The following is a 15917-nucleotide window of genomic DNA, read 5'->3' as shown; positions in this document are numbered from 1 at the left end:
GTCTCGGCCTGTCAGGTAGACTCACCCTTGTCTTAGTGAGATCACAAAGACGTGTACACATCTTTCTACTCATTCCTAATTACCTGAGGTTTCATCTCCTAGGTGAATGTGTTCAGACTGCTTTTCTGCTGATGGAGGCCGGGAGAGAGCCTGACTTTCAGCCGGTCCTATGAATTCCTGGCATTCCTCAGATAAATACCTTAGAAAATTATTTGATGATTTGCATAACTAAACTATCACAAATATATGGGTCTTCTACATCTCTAGGGGTACATTTTGCTTCCTTATAACTATGAGATTCAACATGAATTGAATGCCACCTGTATGGCGAGTTCTAGTCTAGCTGGTGAGAATATAGTGAAGTGCAAACACACACACACAAGTGTGTGTGTGTGTGTGTGTACATGAGTGTACAGATATACATGCACACATGCACCTGCCTGGAGTTTACATTCTATTTGGAGGAGACATACTCTAAATAGTAAACACAGTATGTAATTCAATGATACAGAATGTTACAAGTTTGATCAGGGCTCTGGAAATGCACAGGTCTGACTGAGGCAGGGGGAGGGGCCGATGGAATGGGAGTGGGTTGGCATTTTACACAAGTTAGTTGGGAGGGGCCGATGGAATGGGAGTGGGTTGGCATTTTACGTAAGTTAGTTAGGAGGGACCTCACAGACAAAGGAGCCATTTGGGCAATGAGGGAAGGAGGTATGAAGAAGAAGTGAGCCATGCAGATAAACGAGGAAGAGCATTTTGGGCAGAGGGAAGAGCCAGAAGCAGCCCTCTGAGGAGGGAACATGTTGGGTATGTGTGAGGAAGCTCCTGAGGAGGCCAGTGTAGCTAGTGTAGGGAGTAGGAGGAAGTATAATTAGAGAAGATTATATAGAACCTTGCAAGCCACTGTAAATACTTCGGTTTAGATGTTGATGAACAAATAAGAAAAGGAGACTCTTATTTTACATCCATATTTTGTGTGGATATATTTACCAAACGCTCAGTAGACCATTTGCCCCAATGTAGTTTTGTCTGCTTTGATTTGATCTGCAAAATGTGTTTTTTAAGGTCAGTCATCTGTCCTTATGGTATAATGGAAATAACCAGCCTGGGTACAACTCATTCAGATTCGTTTCTCTCTCAGTGTCCCTGTGTCCTTGACCATAAAATGAAGCTGTTAAGCTAAATCAGAAGGGGAAATATTTGTACTGTGTATCAAATGTAGTCCATTTTAGTGGTTGTTTAAAGTGCCCAGAGGAGTTTGCATTCAGCTTTTGGGCTGTGCAGTAAAATCCTTGTGATTGATTACTAATGTCTACCTTGGACACAAACAGGAGGTAACGGGGAGTGTGCTGTGAGCTAACAGGGTGTGAAAACTCTACCATGCTTCATAGTTTGTTTTCAGGAGAAGGACTGCAGAGTTTTGCTGATTTTGGCTTTCAGCTCTGCTTATTGCAAAATGTGGCTAGGAGGAGGAGAAATTTATAAATAAAGGATCTAATATATATTTTTAAAAGACTTTATTTATTTGTCTAAAAGAGAGAGTGAGAGCATGCAAGCTCAAGCAGGGGGAGTGACAGGCAGAGGGAGAAGCTCACTTCCTGCTGACCAAGGAGCCCAATGTGGGACTCAGTCCTTGGACCCTGGGATCATGACCTGAGCTGGAAGCAGACACTTAACCGACTCAGCCACCCAGGTGTCCCAGGATCTTTTATTTTTTAATGCAACACTGCAAATCCTCATTCATTGTCAAAAAAATATAAATTTCCTTTTCTGGCCCCTATGATAAAAATAACACTTTCAGGTTCTTCCTCATAAATCAATGAGATATATTGGACAGGTATTTTCTCAGTTTTACAGGAAAATGAAGCACAAAGCTGTAACTAATTGCCTAATTAGCAAATTAATTTTATTTAACTAGAGTAATGGTATAGTTTATTCTCTCAAACTGAACCTTTGGAGAGTGAAAGATGGTGCTATTAATAATTATTCCCAGACGGCAGGTATCCAGCCAGGCTGACATAGGAAATGGACATGTCTGATCACTCTAGCTTTATTTGAAGACTTGCAGTTGGTTCTTGGATTGGGCAGAACTGGACCCAGATGTTCTTACTCAAAAGCCATTTGCTTTTCCCCCCAATTTTGATGCATTAGATACAGTGCAGGACTCTGACAATTATAGCTGCTAGTTTTTCTGTGCTTACCAGTCATGTGCTAGACACTTAGACACTTGCTGCATGCCATCCTAATTTAGTTCTCATAACACTTCAAGGTCAGTAGTATCCTTTCTGGGGCGCCTGGGTGGCTCAGTGGGTTAAAGCCTCTGCTTTGGGCTCAGGTCATTATCTCAGGGTCCTGGGATCGAGCCGAGCATTGGGCTCCCTGCTCAGCAGGAAGCCTGCTTCCTCCTCTCTCTTCTGCCCGCCTCTCTGCCTACTTGTGATCTCTGTCTGTCAAATAAATAAATAAAATCTTAGAAAAAATAGTATCCTTCCTATTTTATAAATAATGAAATGAAGGCTTAGAGAGGTAAATACCATGTATTGTCAAGGTCATAGAGCTAGGAATGAGTACCTATATTCAAGTCTAGCTCTATATAATCCAAAGTTCAGGTTTAACTCCACAATCTTTTTCATTAAAATATTTGTGTTAAAATATTCAATTCTTTCTAAAAGGAATTCTTTACGGCCAATTGAAACATTTTATATCTAAAATGGGTTTCAAGTAAAACCTTGGTGTTATGCTTAGATTTAATCAGTGTTTGAAGAAAGGAGGCAGGGAAGGTATGGGGATTGAAATTCGAGTGAACTCCAGGGCAAGCAAGACGGGGGAAATATTGCTCTTCGACATGGAGAAAGGAAGCCTTGTCCAAAAGAGGGAGAAGTTTTGTTTATCTTTCTGTTCCAAAGGGAAAAACTAGGCAGAGTATATTCTAGCAGAGACTGGAGCGAGTGGGAAGAATCTTTCTAGTTGCTGCTCAGATGTGTGCTAGAACTACAAAGTAAAGATTTTCCTTTGATTAACTCAAACTACTTAGGAAGGTGAAGAGTTCACCTGTTAATGGGACTTGGTAGTGCTAGCCAGCAGCAAAGAGAAGGTGCTCGGGAGTTCTTGAAGCTAAGCTACCTTTAATCCCTTAGTGGTGCATAGGGTCTGGGGTTATGACTCTGGGCTGTGGATCAGGGAGAGTTAAAAGCAATGTTGTAACCAAAGAAAGAGCAAGCTCATAAAGGAAAGTTAGTAACTAATACTTAGAGTCTACTAACTTCAGAGTTGCCTTAGAAATAGTGATTTAATGTGTCTCATCAAGATTTGATAGGTGTATGAAATATATATTTGAATATATATTTAAATATACATTGACTATGCAGTGAAGGCATACTTGAATATATATGTATTTGAATGCTCATAAATATATTTAATTTCATTGTCAAAGAAGGTGGACTAAACGAAGAGTTATCATTGTAGTGCCATCTTCCAAGTAACTTGAACTTTGATGTCTGTCCCTGGTAGATTACCACTAACTTGAAACAGAATATCTGAATGATAGCATTGCTTACAAAGAGGGGAAAAAAAATCTGGCTTGATTACTAGTGCCCAACAGTACACGTAAGGAAAAAGAAGTCTTGAGAGTGATGATCTATTGATCTCTGTTTTCTGACTATTTAGAAGCCATTGCTGTCCTTCTTAAGGACCACACACATGCTTGGTGCTGGTCACAATTTTGCCAACATTGCAACCGGTGTACCTATCTTTCTATCTTTGTGTATCACTGCACCCTCTTATTCTCTACCACACTTATCACAGTGCCAAAAGAAAATAGAATTTTCACAATTTCTTGGTTAGATCCTAGATAAATAAGCAATTTTTATGTTCATGGATGATCAGCAATTTGTTTTATAATTTTTTAAATTTTTTAAATAAACATATAATGTATTATTAGCCCCAGGGGTACAGGTCTGTGAATCACCAGGTTTACACACTTCACAGCACTCACCATAGCACATGCCCTCCCCAGGGTCCATAACCCCACCACCCTATCCCTCCTCCCCGCCCCCCACCCCGCAACCCTCACTTTGTTTTGTGAGATTAAGAGTCTCTTATGGTTTGTCTCCCTCCTGATCCCATCTTGTTTCATTCATTCCTTTCCTACCCCCAAACCCCCCATGTTGCATCTCCACTTTCTCATATCAGGGAGATCATATGATAGTTGTCTTTCTTCGATTGACTTATTAAGCTAAGCAGAATTTTTTTTTTTTTAGAATTTTATTTATTTATTTGAGAGAGAGAGAGAAAGAGAGAGAAGAGCACGTTAGCAGGGGGAGGGGCAGAGAGAGAAGAAGGCTCGCTGCTGATCAAGGACCCTAACTTGGGGCTCCATCCCAGGACTCTGGGACCCTGACCAGAGCCAAAGGCAGCCACTCTGGCGCCCCAGCGATTCTGATGTCATGGAGAATAAAGAAGATATGGAGGACCAAAGTCCATGATCTTCATTGCATCTCAGATCCCAAACATTCTGTATGACCAGGTTACTGAACGCTAACCTCTAAAACCTCATTTTAGAAACAGGAGTATTGTGGAATAGGGTGCTTTCATTCCAAATCTACTTCCTGCTCCACAAAAGCCAGCAACAACATTGCAAGTAATCAAGCTAGTATGTGTGAGTAATAGCCTAACCTAATCCATAATTTAAGGCCTGTGTGGATGTAGCTGTGTGTGCTCCTCGCTCCTTAGTTTGTTTTGTTGTATTTCTATTAGTTTTGTTATTTCTGTTGTTTGCTTCCAAACCCACTGGGACGTCTATGGACTGCAGAGATGTCAAGGTCACAGTGAGAATGAACCGGTGGTGGTGGTCAGGGAAACAATTGAAGCAGGACCCAAGAGGGGCTGGGAATAGTATCAAGACAGAGGTGGAGTGATCAAGTTGAGCCGACAGGAGAGAGCCTCGGTCTTTGGAGTAAGACTGGTGTATAACATGAGAACGCAAAAAGCAGCAGGAAAGCCTTCATGCTGAATCTGGTAACTGGTTGAACTGGAGATTTAGAAGTTCCCCTGGTCAGGGCAAGAACTGGCTTTAGATCTTGGGGGTGTCTGGAGCCTTCTGATGATGCACGGGTGGTGCCAGCCAGGGGGTGTGATGCAGGGAACCAGTCGGATCCTGAGTATGCCTCAAGGAGAGACAGATAGAGACTCCAAGGCTCCAGCCCCTTTCCGTCCCTTGCTCCCCTTTGTGCCCTGCTGAGGCCAAAAAAAGACCAAAAAGCCATCACATTTGGTTAAGATAAGCTAACAAGTCGTTGCTCCTGCTGAGACAGAAGAAGAAGACCAGAGAGTCCCATCCTGTTTGAATAAGAAAAGAAAAGAAACAGTCCCCTGGGGTGATTTAGCACTCTGTGGCGATACCTCCACATAGATTATATTTCCACAGGAAGGGGCCGTTTGGCATTGAGAGACCTCGAAAGCGCCCCGTTACCATTCCCCATTATCTGTAACCATAAAAACTCTCTCCTAACCCTGTCGGGTGCTCAGTCTTTGGGAAGGGATCCCGGGGAGCCTGCCGGCGATAATAAAGCCAAGTTTTCCCTGCTTTCCCGTGTGCTGCTTGAGTTTCCTCGGTCGCTTCAGATTTTTAGCAACAAAGAGAGAATGTGTGTGTTTGGTGGTGGGGCATGGCGGGGGGTCCACATCCACACAATATTTCATAATAAAGATTCAGAGCAGTCTGTGAATTTGGAGATTTTGGATAGGGTCACTGTATTGCGAGTCCCTAAGATTCACTGATTCTCTGCAAGGACTCTCAAGACTCAGCATATTTACAACTAGCATTTTTTTAAGGGAAAGGATACAAAGCAAAAACAGCAAATGGAAAAGGCAGGTAGAGTGTAGTCTGGAGGAAACCAGGCACGAGCTCCTGCGAGTCCTCTCCCTGTGGAGTCTCACAGGACACGCTTCCTTCCTCAAGCACTGGATTGCGACTTCTGTGTGGCTGTTGTCTACCAGGGAAGATCGTGAGAGACTCGGTGCCCAGGGTGTTTACTGGGGGCTGGTCATGTGTGGCCTGGAACAAAACTCCAGGCTTGCAGCATAAACCACGTTGTTTGTATGGCCTGTGCAGACACAGTGAGCCACTTTCCTCAGGCAGGGAACGGTGGCGCCCTCCTGAGCCCGGGCTCCCAGGGGCCGGCTAAGGGCCACCTTCACACGCGGATCTTCCTAAGAAGAGGAGCCGCAGAACTGCTGTGTGAAAGTCTTGTCTACACAGTCACCCCAACCATAATTCTGTCAAAAAATGGGGATGCCTGCCCCCTAGTATGAGGGAGAGTCTTATGGATGTGGGAATTTCTAATTTTAGGTGTCTCCAAAGAATGTTCCGAGGTAATTTCTGCTTCATGCTTCCTGGTGGAGTGAGAACTGCCGGCATTCTGGGTGTGGGGACCCAGAGAACCTGCCTCCCTGGAGTTGTAGCCCCAGGTGTCCGCAGAATGTCACTTCCTGCTTATCCGCCAGCCACACCGTCTCTCACTAACCACATCCCTGCAGGTCGCAGAGGGGCCGTTTCCAGCTCTGTGGCCCCGGAGGCCCTGAATTCCCTCATTACTTCCCTCCCTACCCCCCCATCTTTGCTCTGAAGTCTGTCAAGGCAGATTCCAGATCAGATTCATTCTGGAAACCTCTAGTGTTCCAGAACAGAGACTTGCACAGAGTAGAGGGTCCGTGCCTAAATGTATTTACTGAGACGCATGCAGGGGTTGCCACCTACCAACCTCCAAGGTCTCCCTCAAAAGACTGGCAGGCTTAAAAGCTTGTGCCCAAAGATCTGGATCTTCTCACCAACGTGAGGCTGCGAAGAAGAGAAAACATCCAGCTGGGTCTGAAATAAGAACGTAAGCAAGGAAGCTAAAAATAAACAGCAGTGGGGGTTTCCTCAATTCAGGCAGGCTGTGGCAGCACCCGGTGTCAGGCAGCTCCATGCTGCGAAGAAGAGGAATACATTTAGAAGGTTTAATGAGGGGGGAATTCTATCACTGCTGAAAAGCCCGAGTGAACAAATGACACGCGGTTTTCCTAGACAGGAGCATGATAATCCCTCCCTTACCCCTTAAGTCCCTGGGCCATATGACATGCTTTCTGCTTTCCCAAATACAATCGGGTCACCCAAAGTCAAGTCCAGGGAGCAGGACGGCACAGTCTCTACCCTACACTCCTAGCGGCTGAAGGGCGTGGCATGGCCCACCAGGACCTCTGGCTTCGGGACACAGAGCCATTAACGGGGGTATTAACATTAGAATGAGTTTTTGAATCAGGAGTGGTTTTCCACGCCTTTTAGCCTTAGAAGCCTCACAAAATTTTATGCAAAAGTGCAAGATGAGGGGCGCCTGGGTGGCTCAGTGGGTTAAGCCTCTGCCTTCAGCTCAGGTCATGATCTCAGGGTCCTGGGATGGAGCCCCGCATTGCATCGGGCTCTCTGCTCGGCGGAGAGCCTGCTTCCTCTCTCTCTCTGCCTCCCTCTCTGCCTACTTGTGATCTCTGTCAAATAAATAAATAAAATCTTTAAAAAAAAAAAAGTGCAAGATGACTGGTTTCCCCTCTCCTTCACAGGCCGGAAGTTGTTTCTTAGGAACCCCTGGGGTCCTGCAGGGCCCGGCGGCCCTGTGCAGTCATCCGAGAGGGGCTGCCTGCAGACGACCTGCTTGCTAGCTTCGGAGCACAACGTGAAGCAACGCTATGCTCTAGACCTCTCCCCTCCACACAAGGACATTGACGCCTGAGGTGAGGGGGATTCGCACAACATCAAGAAATTAGTAACAACGGGGCACCTGGGTGGCTCAGTGGGTTAAGCCGCTGCCTTCGGCTCAGGTCATGATCTCAGGGTCCTGGGATTGAGCCCCACATCAGGCTCTCTGCTCAGCAGGGAGCCTGCTTCCTCCTCTCTCTCTGCCTGCCTCTCTGCCTACTTGTGATCTCTCTCTGTCAAATAAATAAATAAATAAATAAATAAAATCTTTAAAAAAAAAAAAAAAAGAAAGAAATTAGTAACAACGGTGGGATTTGAATCCCGGAGCAGTGACTCTGGCTTTATTGCTACTTCAGAGTTTTCCTGGGTTCCGGGGTCTCACTAAGTGATACAAAAATGCTGGCAGGGCAGGACTCCTGGGTCAGGGTGTCAAGTGCCTTGGCCAACTAGAAGAAACAGAAGAGGGAACAAATCCTTGTGGTCGTGGTGAGCTTTGGGAGGCGCCATCTTGGTTGAGCAAACAGATGGTAGGAGAAAAGCTGAGGAACCACCAACAGAGCACTGTTCATAGAAGACGGTGAGCATCGCTTCAGCTGCTGATGTGGTTTGGAGTGGTGGAGTTCAGAGCCAATGGCCAAGGAAGAATTCTCCAGACGTATTGGGTGCAAAAAGGTGATTTTATTAAAGCATGAGGATAGGACTCATGGGCAGATAGAGGGCACTGGGGTTGTGAAAAGTGACTATTTATATAAGACTTTCTGTGTGTGGAGGGGAAGGTGTTGGTAGGGCTACAGGAAATTGAGTCTGTAGGTTTCTGGAGATTGCTTTTTTCTTGTAAATCATTGAGACAGTTGCAGACAGATGGAGACTCATGTCCGGCAGGATGGTGAACTCTCTCGGCTAACCATTTGTTTTTCCCTTTCCTTTGTTCTAGGGTAGCCAGGAGTGCCTGGGGAATGTCACACAGCTCTCACGTTGGGGGTGGGTTGTGGGGTGTCAGCTTGGGCTTTGCCCTTGGCTTGCCTTTTGTGGGCTGTGACTGACGGCACCTGTTTATAGCTGTGATAACCAGCTGCCTTGTTCTGCGTTAGCCGTTAGTTTTGGAGTCTCCACCAAATTCTGGGCTCTAAGAGGGCAGGATCTTTGCATCTTCTGCTCTGCATCGAATCTCCAGTCCCAGGTACATGATAGATGCTGAGTAAATATTGGGGATTGTTGTGGGCTGAGTTGTGTCCCTCCAAGTCCATATGCTGAAATCTTAATCCTCAGTACCTCAGAATGTCACTATCTTTGGAGATAGGGTCTTTAAGTCATGTAGGAAGCCCTAACAGGAAGATCAAAGCGTCGCATGTGAAATGACCGCAGAAGAGAAGTAGAAATTACCAGTATGACTGGTGTTCCTAGAAGAGTATAAGGAGGAAATGATGACTCAGATAGACATAGGGGGAGAGGTAAGGACAAAGGCAAGAAGGCAGCCACCTTAAAAATGAGCAGCAAGAAACCTCAGAAAAAACCAATCCTGCTGCTGGCACATTGATCTCAGACTTCTAGGCTCTGGAATTATGAGGAAATAAGCTTCTGTTGCTTAAGCCATCCAGTCTGTGGTATTTTGTTAGGGCAGCCCAAGCAAGCTAATACAGGGATTAAATTAAAAAAAAAAAAATCATAGCTAGGTGTGGTGTTTCTGGGTTTGTGGCTCTAACTCACTTGCAATAACACATTTGACATTCCTGTGAAAGAAAGATGAAGGATAAAGATCTCGTTCACATGATCTTGAATGGTTACTGATTTGAGGTAACACATCATGAGAATTTGTTCTGTTTTGGAACACAGATTCTGAACTGGGTGTGGTCTGTAATCACTTCCTCCTGCCTAGCCCCTGAACTTTTGCTGTTAAAATGTTTGGAAGTTTTTGGTCTCCAGTTTTATTTTTTTACAAAACAGAGGGAGAAAGGAGAAGCATGGGTAGCAACACAACTATAAAGCTAATTAATACCTTAGATTATCATTAGAAGGTGTTGACAGAGTAACTTTTTTAATAAACCCTGTAAATAGCAAGGGTTTTGCCACTGTCATCATTTCTCTGGAAGAAGCAGGTGCTTCCTTCTGTGTCTAGGCCCCCAAAGTAGCTTTCACTTTTTTTCCATAAATTACTAAAGAGAGAGAGATAGGAGAAACCACATGCTTTGCAAACCATTGTGGGGCAGATAATTAGACATCCTGGCATGGCTTATTTCTACCAGGTGTTTCCTGGCACTGCTGAGCCTGCTTTCAAGCTTGGAGGAGGGGGTGGGGGGAAAGGAAAGGAACGGGTAGGGACACAGGCAGTGAAAACTCGTCATAATATAGGACTCTGAGCATCACAACATTGGATGTCAAGAATCCCTTCTTTATACTTAGAGCTTCCCTGAAACAGGTCAGCTGGTTTTTCAGGAGCTCTGGATTAATGTAAATCTGACTGTAGGATGGAGGGTGGGTCTCTTAACCTTTGTAAGTCTCAATTTCCTCATCTGGAAAATGAGTGTAATGATAGTTTATACCTCATAGGATTTTCGTGAGAATTAATGAGATGAATTTAGCACAGGATGTTAATAACTTAATAAAAACTAGCAGTATGGCTGTGAAGTAGACTTCCCACAGTGCTGAAATACTTGCGGGGATGGAAAATTCACTAGCTTCATCCTTCCTTCAGTTCAGAAAACCCCCAGTAACCTGGGAGTGAGGTGACCTTAAGTTGAGGCTCTGATCTGTTACTTTTAAATAACAGGGTTGCTGGGACGCCTGGGTGGCTCAGTTGGTTAGGCAGCTGCCTTCGGCTCAGGTCATGGTCCCAGTGTCCTGGGATTGAGTCCCGCGTCGGGCTCCTTGCTCGGCGGGGAGCCTGCTTCTCCCTCTGCCTCTGCTTCTGCCTGCCACTCTGCCTGTGCTCGCTCTCTCCCTCTCTCTCTCTGATAAATAAATAAAATCTTAAAAATAAATAAATAAATAAATAACAGGGTTGCTGGTCAGCATCTATCACAGGATTGCTGGAAGGAGCAAATGAGAGAATGTATAAGCTGTAACAACTTATTTTATTGCTTCCCAGGGCTGTGCAGAACAAACTGTAGCCATCTAGCGCAATTATTCTCAAGTTTGAACAGGTTTGGACATAGGAAAACTAGTATCCTATAAATGTTGTGAATCCTAACATGTGTTCCAGGAAAACTCATATCCCGTGAAAAAGGGAAAAGGTATTTTAGGGGAAAAGAGATTCTCACTAAATAAGCCCGGCAAACACACTGAACCCATGACCACCCCCTTGGAGATTCATAGGGCCTATGGTAATATAAAAGGCCCTGAGAAGTCCTGCATTCAAGAAATCTGTTAGAATTTGCTCACCAATTCCTTCAATGTATTTGTCCTCGGAGTCTTCCTTCAGGGAACACCTCTTAACATCTCATCACGCAGGACACCATTTTGGAAATGCTGCTGATACTTAAGACATTCACAAAGGCTTCACAGTGTCCTCAGTCTTCTCTTCCTAAGTATTATTCTTTTAACCATGTTCCATGATTTTGAGTCTCTTACCATCATAATCCTTTTTCCCCATGTGTTCCCTGCATTTATATTTGCTTTTGTCTGCTCTGTACGTGAGTACACAATTCTTTTTTTTTTTTTTTTAAGATTTTATTTATTTATTTGACAGAGAGTGAGAGATCACAAGTAGGCACAGAGGCAGGCAGAGAGATGGAGAAGCAGGCTCTCTGCTGAGCAGAGAGCCCAATGCAGGTCTTGATCCCAGGACCCTGAGATCATGACCTGAGCCGAAGGCAGAGGGTTAACCTGCTGAGCCACCCAGACACCCTGAGTACACAATTCTAAGTGTGGTGACAATTAGACTAGTCAAGGATAGGCATCTTCTAGGACACTGGGCTTTGTGTGGCAAGAGAATCATGAAGACGAGGAGGGTCAAGTAGGTCATTGCCAGTCTCTAAATTTTCTTTGTTTTCAATGCACAGATTTCTCCAAATATCACAAGGCATGCCACCAAGATCCTTGGGATCACCCCATCTTTGGATCTCAACAGTATTTATCCTGGTAGAAGCAAACGTACTGTCTCTCTGTTTGGAAACAAGTGGCCCCTAGAGGGCAGTATAGTCACAAGAATAGACTGGCAACTTCGTTTCCCAGGACTTTTGGACACGAAGCCTGCAGGGTTGTTACTCTGAGGAAGTGCTCTATTCTTTCAATTTATTTTTATTTTCATTTCTCACAGAATGCCTTGGGAAATAGTCAAAATGTCAACTGGTTCATAAAGGCAAACACTGAGGAAGGGTAGGGGTCCCAGGGGAAAAGGCAGCCTGGGCCTCAGAGAGGAAAGGGATCTTCTGTCAGCGGCCCTGGGTGGTGGCTGCAGGCTCTCATTTCCTTGTTCTTGTATCTGTTGCTATTATTATGCTTCTGATTTAGGGCTGCAGTTACCAGGAAAAATTCATCTTTATCTTGAGCTGGAGCAAACTTCTTTCAGAGCAAAAAATACCTTAATGTTCCTGGGCTTTGGTTTTCAAATTCGATGAAGATTTTAATGCAAAGGGAAAGTGGACCTTTCTTGCAGTAAGTAATGAACTGTTGTAGATCATAAAGGGATCAATATCCACCATCCTGCCAGTGATGAAGAGCCTGTGCTGAGTCACAGTCTCGCATCTGCCACTTACCGGGAGGGTAGACTTGGGCGAGTATTTTCAGCTCCAGGAACCTCTTGTTGTCATTGGCTAGATACACCAGGAAGCTCTGTCGACCTCAAAGGATGGTGATGAGGATTAAACACAATGACAGATGTAAAGCATCTTGCATAACAAGAGCTCTCAAAGTGTGGTTCCTGGGCCACCTGTATCACATCACCTGGGAACCTGTTAGCAAGGCAAATTCTCGGGTTCTGTGGAAGGTCTACAGTGCCAGAGCCCAGGGATCTGTGTTTTGTTTTTTAAAGATTTTTTTTTTTTAAATTTATTTATTTGACAGAGAGCGAGAGAGCACAAGCAGGCAGAGCAGCAGAGGGAGAAGGAGAAGACCAGGGGGCCCGATGTGGGGCTCGATCCCAGGACCTGGGATCATGACCCTAGTCAAAGGCAGTTGCTCAACCAACTGAGCCACCCAGGCACCCCCTGATCTGTGGTTTAAAAAAAGTGATCTGTGTTTCAACAAAAGTGATCTGTGTTTCACTCCAGGTGACCTTGAGGCATGCTAAAGTTCGAGAAATGCTGTTGTACAGAAGAAACTGGCTGTTGGATACTCAGAAAAATTGTGTTTTATCATTGTTGTTGTTATGAATTACTGCCTGGAGTACAAAATAGACAGTCCCTACTTGAAGAGATGAACGGTCTTGTTAACAGGAAGATCAAAGCATCGCATGTGAAATGACCGCAGAAGAGAAGTAGAAATTGCCAGTAAGGAGATATGGGTGCCTGAGGACCTTTATGGTGTGGCAAAGCTTTGTGGTGGCTTAAAGCTGATGAGTAGTATGGAAAAGGCAGCTGGACATGCGTGGGGCATTCGGGCTGAGGAGACAGAAGTAGTGAGAGCTGTGGGTTACAGGAGACAAGGATTGAGAAGTATTGAGATGACCACTTACTCAACATTTGTTTAAAATTTCTGACTATCCATTATAGGCGAAACGCTGTCCTTCCTGCCCTGTGGGTGTGGAGATAGAAAGACCTGGGGCAACAAATTCTTTAAGGCACCTTAAGAATTGTGAAATTGGATGTCCTCCTTCTTATCCTCCTCAATTTTATAAATAACACGTACTGAGGGTTTACTATGTATTAGACGCTGTTCTGAGTATTTTACATAAATCCGCTCAATTAGTTGTAACAAAAACCTGATAACATCTGTATTTAATATTATTATTATTATTATTATTATTATTATTAGTTGTGTCATTTTATAGATGAAGAAACCATGGTTTAAAGAAGTTAAAATTGCCACGAGCCATGCAAGTAATTAAGTAGAGGAACTTGGGAACTAGGTCTCTCTGATTCTGAGAGGCCCTTGATCAGTTCTTCTTGAGGACTGGGCGAGGGGAGGTTTGTGTGATAGAACCAGTAGTGATCACCCCAAATTGCATTTGTTCCTTTCCATTCCTCAGGCTTCCATGCATTTGGGTGAGGCCGCATGACTAAGGCCGACCAAAGAAATGTGAGCAGAAGGTACATGTATCTCTTCTGGCCTCAGGCCTTGAATAACTAATACATAATTCTCCAGCTTCTCTTCTCTTGCATGGGTGATGCAGAGGGTAGATTGTGTTCTGGAAGTACCATTATAGGACCACAAAGCCCTTGTTGGCTTATATCCCTGAGCAACTTTCTGGAGCAGATCCGTGTCTCTGATGGGTATGTAGCTTAAGCAAGAAATACTCTTTTGTCAAATTAAGAGGTAGTGATTTGGGGGTTATTTGTTACTGCGGCAAAAGCCTCAACTACACTAATACAGTTAAAAAAGACGGTAAAATTAATGTATAAAATCGAAACAATCCTGAATTTTGGCCCAAGAATATTCCAGTTTAGTTTATAGGCAAGTTGGACCATTGCAAGTTCTTTTTTGTTTGTTTCAAAAGTATTTTGTCTCTTTAAGAAACTGAATTAAAGGTAGACGTAACAGTGTATATTACATATAGCACTTTCTGAGATAATCGTGTTTTAAAATCTTTCCAGCTTGATGACTGAAACCAATCCATCCCAGGATCCTGAAAAATCCAGCATTTGAAGTTTATTCTAAAATTGACTGGCTTCTTCATATACACAGAATCAGTACTCACACACCCACCTGTATTTGCACACATCCAAACAAACAGAAACAGCAACAAAAGGGAATTTCTTCATACACTTGTGTGTCTTAATTTTCAGTCTGGGAAAATATGATTACTTGAGACATTTACTCCTAGTTGCCCTGAGGAATGTCTTCAGAATTCAGTCCCCAGAGCAAGACTTGATCTTGAAGTCCACCGCCAGCCCTTTCTCCTTGCCTTTGGCAAATGAAATGTGATGGCACTGCTCTCTGTTGGTCTGGCTGCCAGCATGGGCATGGAACACCGCTTTCCATTGGCTGCGCTCCCTAAAGAATAGACTGTAAGTTTTTTCAGACCTTTTAGATTCTTGGTATGAGCTTGAAGATCACCTGAGCTGGCTTAATGATTCTAGGTTTTTATTTTTAATGTCAAATTATAACAAGAACCTCCAGGGCCTCAAGGGAAATGTCTTTGAACGAACATAGCATCGTGGTGATCTTTCAGCCAGGTAAAAGTTCAGGAACCAATTGCCAAGGGCAAGTGAAAGACAGTGGGAGAAGGAGGTGTTATTTAAACATTCATGTATAGATGCAAACATATGTTCATTTATATGGGGATCTATAACTGGGAAAAATCACATTTCAACAGTGTGTATATTCATAACAAAATTCAATGTGGAATTAATAGTGGTTGTTTATTTGGTTTTCATGAAACCAGTTTATTGAGATGTGAAATGCTAAGAGGCAGCTGTGTTGTTAGACAAATAGGCCACAGTAGAGTCCAAGGGTGGGGTGATCTTTTGTCCAAACTGTGTAAAGTGTTGGCCACAGAGCATTAGAATAGAAGTTCTAGGAGGGAAGGTGGTGTGTTTAGACCAGCATGGCAGAGGGGCCAAGAAGATACAACATCAGATTTTGGGTTGGGAGGTCCTATGCATGTCAGTCGACATGAGTCGGATTTAGTTCCGTCATCTGAGAAGTGGAGATTTCGTCATTTATTCAGTAAATCTCTACGTGTCTTGCATTTTCTGAGTGCTGGGGGAACAGCAGGGGAAGAGGATCATTGTGGTTGTGCTCTCACATAAGCATTCAGATAAATGAACCAGCTATTTTTGGTTAATAAGCACTTCTATGAGGGGGAAAAAAAAAACCAAAACCCAACAGGTTGAAGAGATAGAAAATGACCAAGGGGGTAGCAAGGTAATTTTAAGGAAGATTTGAACAACAAGGAAGAGAGCTATCCAAAGTTCTGGAGGACATGGGAGCAGAGGAGCACAAATGGACTAAGACCAGGAGGAAGCAATGTGCTACAAGCAGAACGGGCCAGGGAGCAGCAGAGGTAGGAGATCTGAATGGGAAGCAGGTCAGCCGCAAATGCCATAGGGCGCGGACCATGGTGTGCTCTTTTATTTTGGCTTTA

At 44.0% G+C, this 15917-nt stretch overlaps 1 long non-coding RNA gene across 1 annotated transcript; it reads left to right on the top strand.

Annotated features, from left to right (window-relative positions):
• The first annotated feature begins 7582 nt into the window (after positions 1-7582).
• On the top strand, positions 7583-13900 carry LOC122910625. Its single transcript, XR_006385255.1, has 3 exons — positions 7583-7770; positions 12943-13161; positions 13860-13900. It is a non-coding gene; the product is annotated as an uncharacterized LOC122910625 (long non-coding RNA).
• Positions 13901-15917: the final 2017 nt, after the last annotated feature.

Source organism: Neovison vison, chromosome 6 (assembly GCF_020171115.1).
Source record: "Neovison vison isolate M4711 chromosome 6, ASM_NN_V1, whole genome shotgun sequence".
In the NCBI taxonomy this organism is placed as follows: Eukaryota; Metazoa; Chordata; class Mammalia; order Carnivora; family Mustelidae; genus Neogale; species Neogale vison.
Note: the sequence above shows the minus strand (reverse complement) of the source record. Positions and strands in the feature narration are given on the sequence as shown.